This window comes from Convolutriloba macropyga, unplaced genomic scaffold (genome assembly GCF_964194025.1).
Source record: "Convolutriloba macropyga unplaced genomic scaffold, txConMacr16.3 SCAFFOLD_5349, whole genome shotgun sequence".
In the NCBI taxonomy this organism is placed as follows: Eukaryota; Metazoa; Xenacoelomorpha; order Acoela; family Convolutidae; genus Convolutriloba; species Convolutriloba macropyga.
Window position 1 is genome coordinate 6,979 of NW_027453612.1, and position 8,022 is coordinate 15,000.

Below are 8,022 nucleotides of genomic sequence, written 5' to 3' on the forward strand. Positions count from 1 at the left end.
AAACATTTATTCTATGCAAAATTTGTGCGCAAATTTTGCAAAGTAAAAAGCTGCACTGTAGCAAATTCTATGTGTGTAGCATTATTAGGGAAGTGTTGTTTGATGGCACCTCTCTACTTGATGCACCAAAGAACTACCTTGATGGCTCATGACCGCTGGTAATCTGTCGTCGCTAGTAGTTCGGAACTGAGAACAAATATGTTCGCAAATTACAACAATTATACAGCATATTGCTGAATAAAGCAGAACCGAATAATACTCAGTGACTTTACACCAAGACTGACTAATGTCTGGATTGTATCGTCCTACTCGAGTAAGGCGAAGAAAAGCTAGAAAGATACGCTTTTCACAAAGCAGGCTTAATGCATGCAAACCAAGGAGGAAGGAGTGATGCCCCTCCTTATAATAAGCAGAACCAAATAAAGAACAGACAGCATCATCTGTACAGTGACCAAGAAGAGGTGAAACTTCTGTATGTGAAAAGGCAATTTGAGCGAGATTTATTAGCAGACTAGTATTATGTTGTTTCTAGTAGGCGAAAGCCGAAACATCAACATGTGAAAATCTGATATTAAATCCTCAATCATTTTCCCTAGTATTATACAGCTATGAGTAACCTTAATTGGACACGGCAATTATTGCTGACCGGTGAAACTTTCGCATGGGAAAGACACACACACTTCTTGACAAAGCAATAAGTATTATGCTGTTTCTAGTACGCGAAAGCAGAAACATCAGCATGTGAAAGTTGTGAAGTTGAAGAATTTTTGTGTTGAGTACGATGTTGTTACTAGTAACCATGTCGACAGCTGAGAACTGTTCTCTAACCAATAGAAGGTGAAACTTCTGTATGTGAAAAGGCAATTTGAGCGAGATTTCTTAGCAGACTAGTATTATGTTGTTTCTAGTAGGCGAAAGCCGAAACATCAACATGTGAAAATCTGATATTAAATCCTCAATCATTTTCCCTAGTATTATACAGCTACTAGTAGCCGTAATTGGTCAGGGAAACATTGTTGACCGGTGAAACTTCACATGGGAAAGACACACAAATTACTTGACAAAACAATAAGTATTATGCTGTTTCTAGTATGCGAAAGCAGAAACATCAGCATGTGAAAGTTGTGAAGTTGAAAAGTTTTTGTGTTGAGTACGGTGTTGTTACTAGTAACCATGTCGACAGCTGGAAAGCTGTTCTCTAACCAATAAAAGGTAAAACTTCTTTATCTGAAGAGGCGGCGTGATTGAGATTTTTAACAGACTAGTATTATGTTGTTTCTAGTAGGCGAGAGCCGAAACATCGACATGTGAACATCTGGTTTTTAAATCATGAGTCAATTCTCCCTAGTATGATACAGTTGTTAGCCGGTATTGGTAACAGTAGAACAGAGATTTGGAGGGCAAAACCTGCTCATGGGAAATGCTCACAGAGCGCTATCTACCAGTACACATAGTATTATGCTGTTTCTAGTACGCGCGAGCCGAAACATCAGCATGTGAAATGTGTAATCGTGGGTAACTCTAAGTGTGTAGAGTACTGTGTAGTAACTAGTAGCCATGCCAAAGCATGCATTGAAACTCTTCGTGATTTAAAAAGCTCAAAGCAAGATTGACGAGGCCGCAAGGCTATGTCTTTCTAAATTCGAACAAATCGAAAGATTGTTCAAAGTACAATTAAACTGATTGATCCTGTCAGTTGCCATATGCTTGTCTGAAAGACTAAGCCATGCATGTGCAAGCGAAGCTTGAAAAAGTGGAACCGCGAATGGCTCATTAAATCAGTTACTATCTATTAGTTGATTTGCAAGCTAAATGAATAACTGCGGTAACCCTGCAGCTAATGCATGCTGATTGTCCGACACTGTCGGAGACTTTTACAAGACTACACCGGGTGATTTGCTAAGTACAGACACATCCCGTGATGAGTCCTAGTAACTGAAAGATCCCAGATAGCTTCGGCTTGGGGACGGAACTTCCGAATTTCTGACCTATCAACCTATGATGGTAGTGTAACGGACTACCATGGTTGTGACGGGTAACGGGGAATCAGGGTTCGATTCCGGAGAGGGAGCCTTAGAAACGGCTACCACATCCAAGGAAGGCAGCAGGCACGCAAATTACCCACTCTCCGCACGAGGAGGTAGTGACTAGAAATAATGATATGAACCTTTATGGTTTGTAATCAGAATGGAATGGACTTAAAAGCTCCATTGATGAACGAGTAGAGGGCAAGTCTGGTGCCAGCAGCCGCGGTAATACCAGCCTCTACAAGCGTATGCAATAGTTGCTGCGTTTAAAAAGCTCATAGTTGGATCTGTTTGAGTAGAACGGCAACATGGTCTTCAGTTAAATCTGTTGACTCGTTCCGCTCATCCTTCGCATCGAAGAAATAGTTTGCACTTAAATGTGACGAACTGTGGAAACGGTGTTTTCACCCTGAGAAAATTAGAGTGTTCAAAGCATCCTTTGGGATCGAATAATAAAGCATGGAATAATGGAGAATGACCCGCTACTCGATTGATGCCGGTTGGCTGAGTGCGGTAATGATTGAAAGGAACAGACGGGGGCATTTGTATTGCTACGTTAGAGGTGAAATTCTTGGATCGTGGCAAGACAAACTACTGCGAAAGCATTTGCCAAGAATGTTTTCATTAATCAAGAACGAAAGTCAGAGTATTGAAGAGGATTAGATACCCTCGTAATTCTGACCATAAACTATACCAACCTACAATTTGTCAAAGTCGATCTTGACTTGGCAAGAGATTAACCGGGAAACCAAAGTTTATTGGTTCCGGGGGAAGTATGGTTGCAAAATCGAAACTTAAAGGAATTGACGGAAGGGCACCACCAGGAGTGGAGCCTGCGGCTTAATTTGACTCAACACGGGAAAACTCACCCGGTCCAGACATCTTAAGGATTGACAGATTGAATATCTTTCATGATTATATGGGCGGTGGTGCATGGCCGTTCTTAGTTAGTGGAGTGATCTGTCTGGTTAATTCCGATAACGAACGAGATCTTCTCCATCTAAATAATGAAATTCACTATATGTGAATTCAAACACTTCTTAGAGGAACTATGCGGAATTAAATACCGCAGATGAAGTGAGGCTATAACAGGTCTGTGATGCCCTTAGATGTTCTGGACTGCACGCGCGCTACACTGTGTACTTTTAGATTGAGTACTCAGCCCTTGGTCCGAAATGGACTGGGCAATCAGAGAAAAGTACAGCGCTTCAAGGGGATCGTCTGTTGTAACTTGCAGACGTGAACCAGGAATTCCTGGTACTTATGAGTCAACAACTCATAGGGATTACGTCCCTGCCCTTTGTACACACCGCCCGTCGCTACTACTGATTGGATAGTTAAGCAAGAATTGCAAATTCCTACTGTTGGGACTTCGGTCTCCGGCAACGGGATGAAGCGGATCGAGCTTAATTGTCTAGAGGAAGTAAAAGTCGTAACAAGGTTTCCGTAGGGGAACCTGCGGAAGGATCAGTGATTGATTCCTTCGGGCATGGTTGCTGGTAGAGGCCATGTCTGTAGTGCGCATGACGCTCTGTCGCTAGAGATTGCTTGGCAACCAATCTCGAATTATGTATCGAGCTCAAAAACTACTTGTGTGGATACATAGTTCAGCAGTCATGGCAAGGGACTGCTTAAAGGGAGACTAGTTAGCAAAAGCAGCCTAGCAGAACTGCAGCTATCTAGATCTCAGAAGCTGGGTTATAGAAGCCCAGCTATAGACTTGTGAATGAGAAAGGCCTAAAAAGGTCCACAAGTCGCGTGGTTAGAACCGACACGCAAAAATCCCAGCGAGTGACAGAGCGTTGCGCTGTTCAGTGGGAAAGAGTTGAGCTACTCGGGGCGCCCACTGAACTTGCTCCGAGCCAAAGGCTCGAAAAAACACAGCTTAGCCTCAGATCCTTTACATAGAAGGCTAGCTAAAATAAACTTACCTTGGACGAGGGTAAAGTTTAGTCAGTTCTTAGGGGAGAGTAATCCACAGCTTCTCGCCCTCTGAACATTCTCCCAGATATGTAGGTCTGGGAGAGTCTCCTCCTGTTCTTCGGAATCTGGAGGTAGACAAAGACAGTACGATACGATCTTGCATCGGGATGACTAACCGATAATGATCATAATCTGACAATTTTTCCGGCTTGAGGCACCGGAGTCAGATTAAAGACACATACTGAACTAAAGGCGTATGTGCAAAGCTTGTCGGAGTGTAGAGAGTCAAGCTGAGTTGACTCGTCACGTGGTGATGACAACAGCCATGTGCAAAACACTCACAACTTTATCGTCTATGTGGAAAAGGTTGCTAACAGCGCTCTCTATGAGAGGCCCTCGCATATAACTATACGAGGAAAAGGCGATAGAGTTGTTTGAATGTGGGGCAGGTTCATCGACAAGCTAAGTTGATCACATTCTTGTTGTGGCATCCTACTAGAATTGGTCACGGTCTGCACCAACTCTCCCCAAGTTGGCCAGACTTAAAACTAGAAATAAGGTTTGCAGCTATGTGAACCTAGAAACTGTAAAGGAGTTGAAAGAACTTAAAGGAATTGAAAGAGGCCTTGAGGTATATCCTCTTGGTAAAGACCCACAAAAGCTCACAAAAGTGGCTTCGAAGGGCAAAACTGGTTCATCCAAAACAATTGGAGAGCTTAAAGCAGAACCAATTCGAATGAAACACTATTGGTGAAACTTCATCATGAGAACGTCACAAGCTGATCACGCTCTATGATATGACTAGTATTATGTTGCTTCTAGTAGGCTAAGCGCAAGCCGAAACATCAACATGTGAAAGTCGTAGAATTTTGCAATCAAACTGTGGCTAGTACTGTGATGTTACTAGTAACCTGGTGTTCCGTCATATGGCCAAGAGAGCATTTGAAGGCGAAACTTCTGCATGGGAAAGCTGCATCATGATCAAAATTTTATATCGAGTATTATGTTGACGTTAGTAGGCCTTGGCCGAAAACGCAGCATGTGAAAGGTATAGATAAAAGTTATTGTTGCAGTCAGTACTGTGTAGTTACTAGTAGCTGGATTTAAGCTCAAAATGAGACACTGTTGGTGAAACTTCATCATGAGAATGTCACAAGCTGATCAAGCTCTATGATATGACTAGTATTATGTTGCTTCTAGTAGGCTAAGCGCAAGCCGAAACATCAACATGTGAAAGTCGTAGAATTTTGCGATCAAATTGTGGCTAGTACTGTGATGTTACTAGTAACCTTGTGTTACGTCATATGGCCAAGAGAGCATTTGAAGGCGAAACTTCTGCATGGGGAAGCTGCATCATGAACAAAAGTTTATATCGAGTATTATGTTGACATTAGTAGGCCCTGGCCGAAAGCGCAGCATGTGAAAGGTATAGATAAAAGTTATCGTTGCAGTCAGTACTGTGTAGTTACTAGTAGCTGGATTTAAGCTCGAAATGAGACACTGTTGGTGAAACTTCATCATGAGAACGTCACAAGCTGATCACGCTCCATGATATGACTAGTATTATGTTGCTTCTAGTAGGCTAAGCGCAAGCCGAAACATCAACATGTGAAAGTCGTAGAATTTTGCAATCAAACTGTGGCTAGTACTGTGATGTTACTAGTAACCTTTTCTTACGTCATATGGCCAAGAGAGCATTTGAAGGCGAAACTTCTGCATGGGGAAGCTGCATCATGAACAAAAGTTTATATCGAGTATTATGTTGACGTTAGTAGGCCCTGGCCGAAAGCGCAGCATGTGAAAGGTATAGATAAAAGTTATCGTTGCAGTCAGTACTGTGTAGTTACTAGTAGCTGGATTTAAGCTCGAAGTGAGACACTGTTGGTGAAACTTCATCATGAGAACGTCACAAGCTGATCACGCTCTATGATATGACTAGTATTATGTTGCTTATAGTAGGCTAAGCGCAAGCCGAAACATCAACATGTGAAAGTCGTAGAATTTTGCGATCAAACTGTGGCTAGTACTTTGATGATGCTTGTAGCCAACCGAATTGGTTGAAAAGCCCAATAAGTAAGCTAACTTGGGAGAGCTTGTTGGAAACCAAATGCTACTAGATTGGTCCAAATACATCCTTCAACAGGGGATCACTTGGCTCGCTTTACGAAGAGGAGCACAGCTATATGTGTTAATTCGGTATGAATCGCAAGATTTGTTTACCGACCTCTCTAACGCAAAAGGCGGTCTCGGCTTCGGCTGTTGACTGCGTCCGATTCAGGGTTATATAACTCTCGATTGAACACATTGATGTTCTATTGTTGGTGCTTCCAATAAAATTGGAACACTTAAAGCAGAACCGATTCAAATAATAGCATTCTGATCAATGATTGCATTCCTTGATCAAGAACTGCTGGAGTCATTGTGATGGCGAATTTTCTTCATAAGAAAATTGCAAAGAGACGGAACTTAATGAGACTAGTATTATGTTGTTTCTAGTAAGCGGAAGCTGAAACAGCAACATGTGAAAATCAAGTTTTGTTCAATGATCTCGAGGCGATAAGTACTATGAAGCAACTAGTAGCCTAAGCATGACTCAGATTTGAGACAGTCAAAAAGACTGGCGAAACTTCTTCACATGAAAGTTACATAGAGAACTACAAATGTATACAGCGAGTATTATGTTGTTTCTAGTAGGCGAAAGCTGAAACATCAACATGTGAAAGTTGTCTGCAAACTGTAGAACGATATGTGATTAGTACTGTGCTGTTACTAGTAGCCAGTCTGACTGTAGAAGCCAAGACAAAGGGAAACTAATGCATCTGAAAAGGACAAGTTATGGAAAGGTATGCACGATAAGTATTATGTTGTTTCTAGTAAGCGGCAGCTGAAACATCAACATGTGAACGTCGTTGTGTACAGTAACCTAGAACTATATAGTCCTTAGTAACGTGCATTTACTAGTACCTGTAATTGGTATTCAGACTCAGGCAGTTTGGAATAGTTTGGCAAAGATGCACCAGAGAAAACTGGGATTTGATACAGAAATTGTTGAATACAAGTATTATGCTGCTTCTAGTAGGTTGAATCCGAAACATCAGCATGTGAAAATTGAAAACATTTCTGGTTCGAATTGTCACAAGTATTTGGTGATCTGAGTAGCCAAACTCACTACAACGCCAATTGAAGGCAAAAATTCTCAACGGGAAAAGCTATTCTCATTGAATGAGCTAACAAGACGAGTATTATGTTGCTTCTAGTAGGCGAAAGCCAAAACATCAACATGTGAAAGTCTTGCTGAACAAATTTAATGTTGTTGAGCTCAGTACCGTGTGAATTAGTAGCCATAATTGGCGAGCGAAAATTGAACTGGCGAAACTTCGTCTTTGGAAAATTGCAGATGCCGAGCACTTATTTTGCAACGAGTATTATGTTGACTGTAGTAAGCGAAAGCCGAAACAGCAACATGTGAAAGCTGTTGAAATTTGTGGTCATTTTGCAATAAGTACAAGGAGTGTAACTAGTAGCCAGGTCAAAATTTGGGATAAGAATGAGCAAAAATTCTGCATGAGAACAGTTGAAATTATGAAACTAAATTACAAAGACTAGTATTATGTTGTTTCGAGTACGCGAAAGCGGAAACATCAACATGTGAACGTTTGTAACGAAGTTTCGTTAATTTTCAGCCTAGTACTGAGCAAGAACGAGTAGCCTCATCTCCAATCCCACGCAAAATGTAGTGAAATATGTGAGTGAACCTTATTCACGGTGAGGGTTTCCCGAGGTCTGTATTGCAGCGAGTATTATGTTGCTTCTAGTAAGCGAAAGCTGAAACAACAACATTTGAAAGTTGGAATTAATGACTGAATGGAAACTTCGACCTGTGTTTGATAGTAGTAGCGAACAAAACTGCTGAATCGGTTTCTGTCTCATATTGGTCAGTGAACCAATTAAGAGACAATCAACTACATAACCTGAATTGGGCGAGAGAACCCCCTTAACTTAAGCATATCAGTAAGGGGAGGAAAAGAAATCAACTGAGAATCCCTTAGTAATGGCGAATGAACAGGGAAAA

General features: G+C 41.5%; 2 pseudogenes; both read left to right on the forward strand.

Moving 5' to 3' along the window:
- Positions 1-6,081: 6,081 nt before the first annotated feature.
- On the forward strand, positions 6,082-6,233 carry LOC142358415 (5.8S ribosomal RNA; annotated as a pseudogene).
- Positions 6,234-7,916: 1,683 nt separating this feature from the next.
- The window catches only part of LOC142358416 (large subunit ribosomal RNA), a pseudogene marked incomplete at its 3' end in the record, with an annotated part of 2,542 nt that continues 2,436 nt past the window's right edge, over positions 7,917-8,022 (forward strand).